The sequence below is a fragment of the Rhipicephalus microplus genome, unplaced genomic scaffold (assembly GCF_043290135.1).
Source record: "Rhipicephalus microplus isolate Deutch F79 unplaced genomic scaffold, USDA_Rmic scaffold_949, whole genome shotgun sequence".
Classification (NCBI taxonomy): domain Eukaryota; kingdom Metazoa; phylum Arthropoda; class Arachnida; order Ixodida; family Ixodidae; genus Rhipicephalus; species Rhipicephalus microplus.
In genome coordinates this window covers 1-5,000 of record NW_027465501.1, presented here as the reverse complement: position 1 = coordinate 5,000, position 5,000 = coordinate 1, and positions in this window count along the sequence as shown.

Genomic DNA, 5,000 nt, shown 5'->3' with positions numbered 1-5,000 from the left:
CTACCGTGCTGTACGGTGGAGTTCTGTGCGCAAAAGCGGCGGGTGTGTTTCTAAGCACCACAGCGTTGTGTCAAAAAAGAGGTGCCTGAGAGAAACGCATGCGACTGCCGTGCTTTGCGGCATAGCACCGTGCGCAAAAACGGTGCGCATGCAAGAGGTGTCAGAGCTAGCGAACTTTTGCCACGAGCAACAGGTCACTAAAAGCCTATAGATGACGGTGTTGGAGGAAAAGAAAAATATCGAGAAAGCACTGCGGTGTGCCGTGCGTAGGGACGGGCGCGCGTGCCACATGCCGCCGAAATATGGGTGTCGGAGAAAACAGAGTGCCGCGCGTAACGAGGGGCGCGCGTGTTACAGAGAGATATGCCCAAACGCATGAAAGTGTACGCAGGTGTCCTAAGGCAGTTTTTTTTTTTTTCCTCATTTTGATGTCGCCCCGGCTGACGTGGTTTTCGTTTTTCCGTGCCGCCCCGGCTGACGCGGTTTTCGTTTTTCCGTGCCGCCCCGGCTGACGCAGTTTTTGCGCCGCCCCGGCTGACGCGGTTTTCGCGCCGCCCCGGCTGACGCGGTTCCGACTTTGCACTTTTTGGCTCACCCCGGCTGGCGGCCCACTCACTCGATCGCCAGGTCTGTTTGCCCCGGTGGTTCCACCGCCAGGCTTAAGCGCGAACTTTTTTTGTTTGTTTTCTTTTGATTAAGCGCAAGCTTTTTTCTTTGTTTTCTTTTGATTAAGCGCGGGCTTTTTTCTTTGTTTTTTTTGCATTCGCCCCGGCAGACGCGGTTTTTGCGCCGCCCCGGCTGACGCGGTTTTTGCCGCCCCGGCTGACGCAGTTCGGACTTAGCACTTTTCGGCTGTGCCTGGCTGGCGGCCCACTCACTCGATCGCCATGTCTGTTTGCCACAGTTTTCCCGGTGGTGCCGCACCCGGGCTCGCCCCGGCTGACGCGGTTTCGTGCCGCCCCGGCAGACGCGGTTTTCGCGCCGCCCCGGCTGACGCGGTTTCGTGCCGCCCCGGCAGACGCGGTTTTTTGCCGCCCCGGCAGACGCGTTTTTTTTTTCTTTCGCCCCGGCTGACGCAGTTTTCGCGCCGCCCCGGCAGACGCGGTTTTCGCGCCGCCCCGGCAGACGCGGTTTTTTGCGCCGCCCCGGCTGACGCAGTTCGGACTTGGCACTTTTTGGCTGAGCCTGGCTGGCGGCCCACTCACTCGATCGCCATGTCTGTTTGCCACAGTTTTCCCGGTGGTGCCGCACCCGGGCTCGCCCCGGCTGACGCAGTTTTCGCGCCGCCCCGGCTGACGCGGTTTCGTGCCGCCCCGGCAGACGCGGTTTTTTGCGCCGCCCCGGCTGACGCGGTTTTTTGCCGCCCCGGCTGACGCAGTTCGGACTTGGCACTTTTCGGCTGTGCCTGGCTGGCGGCCCACTCACTCGATCGCCATGTCTGTTTGCCACAGTTTTCCCGGTGGTGCCGCACCCGGGCTCGCCCCGGCAGACGCGTTTTTTTTTTTTCTTTCGCCCCGGCTGACGCAGTTTTCGCGCCGCCCCGGCTGACGCGGTTTCGTGCCGCCCCGGCAGACGCGGTTTTTTGCGCCGCCCCGGCTGACGCGGTTTTTGCCGCCCCGGCTGACGCAGTTCGGACTTAGCACTTTTTGGCTGAGCCTGGCTGGTGGCCCACTCACTCGATCGCCATGTCTGTTAGCCACAGTTTTCCCGGTGGTGCCGCACCCGGGCTCGCCCCGGCTGACGCAGTTTTCGCGCCGCCCCGGCTGACGCGGTTTCGTGCCGCCCCGGCAGACGCGGTTTTCGCGCCGCCCCGGCTGACGCGGTTTTTGCCGCCCCGGCTGACGCAGTTCGGACTTAGCACTTTTCGGCTGTGCCTGGCTGGCGGCCCACTCACTCGATCGCCATGTCTGTTTGCCACAGTTTTTCCCGGTGTGCCGCACCCGGGCTCGCCCCGGCTGACGCAGTTTTCGCGCCGCCCCGGCTGACGCGGTTTCGTGCCGCCCCGGCAGACGCGGTTTTCGCGCCGCCCCGGCTGACGCGGTTTCGTGCCGCCCCGGCAGACGCGGTTTTTTGCCGCCCCAGCTGACGCAGTTCGGACTTAGCACTTTTTGGCTGAGCCTTGCTGGCGGCCCACTCACTCGATCGCCATGTCTGTTTGCCACAGTTTTCCCGGTGGTGCCGCACCCGGGCTCGCCCCGGCAGACGCGTTTTTTTTTTCTTTCGCCCCCGGCTGACGCAGTTTTCGCGCCGCCCCGGCAGACGCGGTTTCGCGCCGCCCGGCAGACGCGGTTTTTTGCGCCGCCCCGGCTGACGCGGTTTTTTGCCGCCCCGGCTGACGCAGTTCGGACTTGGCACTTTTTGGCTGAGCTGGCTGGCGGCCCACTCACTCGATCGCCATGTCTGTTTGCCACAGTTTTCCCGGTGGTGCCGCACCCGGGCTCGCCCCGGCTGACGCAGTTTTCGCGCCGCCCCGGCAGACGCGGTTTCGTGCCGCCCCGGCAGACGCGGTTTTTTGCGCCGCCCCGGCTGACGCGGTTTTTTGCCGCCCCGGCTGACACGGTTCGGACTTTGCACTTTTCGGCTGTGCCTGGCTGGCGGCCCACTCACTCGATCGCCATGTCTGTTTGCCACAGTTTTCCCGGTGGTGCCGCACCCGGGCTCGCCCCGGCAGACCGCGTTTTTTTTTTTTTTTCTTTCGCCCCGGCTGACGCAGTTTTCGCGCCGCCCCGGCTGACGCGGTTTCGTGCCGCCCCGGCAGACGCGGTTTTTGCGCCGCCCCGGCTGACGTGGTTTTTGCCGCCCCGGCTGACGCAGTTCGGACTTTGCACTTTTTGGCTGAGCCTGGCTGGCGGCCCACTCACTCGATCGCCATGTCTGTTTGCCACAGTTTTCCGGTGTGCCGCACCCGGGCTCGCCCCGGCAGACGCGTTTTTTTTTTTCCTTCGCCCCGGCAGACGTGGTTCCCCCCCCCCCCTCCGTCTTTCTTTTTGTTTTTTTTTTTCGCCGCGGCTGAAGTGGATTTTCGGTGCCTCGACGCCCCGGTAGTCGCGGTTTTTCCGTTTCCGCACGGCCCCGGCTGACGCTGCTCGGTCACAGTCGCCTTTTGTGGTGATTGCAGACTTCTTGAGCGCGGGTGTTTTTTTTTTTTGTTGTTGTTGTTGTTTTATTACGCATTCGCTCCAGCAGACGCTGTTTAGACTTTTTGTTTCCTCTTTTATCCTGCGACGAGGTGACGAGGTTTATTCGGTGCCCCGCCGCCCCGGCTGAAGTGATTTTTCCTGTCCCGTGCCGCCCCGGCTGACGCGGTTGGGACTTCGCGTTTGTTCGGCCGCCACGGGTTTTGGCGCACTCGCTCGGTTGCTTGTTGTTGCCACTTGTTGCGAACCCAGGTTCTTGAGCGAGCGCGGGCGTTTTTTCTTCCTTTCTTTCTTTGTTCTATGTGTTAGCGAATCGGCCTTTAATATCACACGAGGACTCACAACCAACAATTTTCAAGTTTGAAGTGTAAAAAATCTGCAGGTGTTGACGTAACTGACTTGCCCCGTACCCTTGAGTACATCCATGAAGTTCTCGTAGTACTACTAAATCGCATTATTCCAAGTGGAGAAATTCCCATAAACTTGCAAACCTCTACACGAAAATCGGTGCGCGTGATAAAGTTGAAAATTATCGTCCGATATCAAATGTGCCTTCTATAACACAAATTCTAGGAAAAAAAAAAAAAAACACTTGTTCGCCGTTTTCTGCGCCGTGACTGGCAGCACTCCGGCGAAGCGAAACGGGGTCGATTCGAGCACGATATCGGCGTCTTTCGACGTGCTCGCCGGCGACCGTCGCACGAGTACGTCGCACGAGCGCGTCTGCCGGGGCGCCGTTTGCGAAGCCGACGCAAAAGTGGGAACCGCCGCTCGGATGATCGCCGCTTTCGGCAGAGTGAGTGTTGGCACTCCGGGGAAGCGAAACAGCGTGAATGCGCCCACGAAATCGGCGTATTTTGAAGTGCCCGCCGGCGACCGTCGCACGAGTACGGTAAACCGCGTTCAGCCGGGGCGTAGTTCGGGACGCCGACGAAAAAGTGGGAAGCGCAACTCGGATCTTCGCCGTTTTTGCAGGAGTGAGTGGCGGCCCTCCTGCGAGACCAAGAAGCATCGATTCGTGCACGAATTCGGCGCCTTTCGACGTGATCGCCGGCGACCGTCGCTCGAGTAGGGCAAACCGCGTCTGCCGGGGCGGGCTTCGGGACGCCGATGCGAAAGTGGGAAACGCTGCTCGGATGTTCGCCGTTTTTGGCCGAGTGAGTGCTGGCACACGGGCGAAGCCAAACGGGGCCGATTACGGCACGATATCGGCGTCTTTCGACGTGCCCGCCGGCGACCGTCGCACGAGTACGGTAAAACCGCGTCAGCCCGGGCGGAGTTCGGGACGCCGATGCGAAAGTGGAGAACGCCGCTCGGATCTTCGCCGTTTTTGGAGGAGTGAGTGGCGGCACTCCGGAGAAGCCAGGGAGCGCCAATTAGCGCACGATATCGGCGTCTTTCGACGCGCTCGCCGGCGACCGTCGCACGAGTAGGGCAAACCGCGTCTGCCGGGGCGGGGTTTACGACGCCGACGCAAAAGTGGGAACCGCCGCTCGGATGTTGGCCGTTTTTGGCAGAGTGAGTGCTGGCACTCCGGCGACGCGAAAGAGCGCGAATGCGCCCACGAAAGTGGCGTATTTGGACGTGCGTGACGGCGACCGCTGCAGGAGTACGAAAAACCACGTCAGCCGGGGCGAGCGACACACGGCGGTCTGGGTGCTTATCGCTGCTATTATAGGGGCACCCCGGCAGACGCAGAAAAAAAAAAAAAAAATTTTCGACCTTCTTTTTTGCTGGTCGAGCTCGGGTAACCCAGGTCGCAATGGGAGCCGCGCACGAAAGCGGCGTCGCGAGACGCGTTCGCGGTCGCTAGTCGCACGAGCTCGGCAACCGCGTCAGCCGGCGCGGAGTTCGGGATGCCGA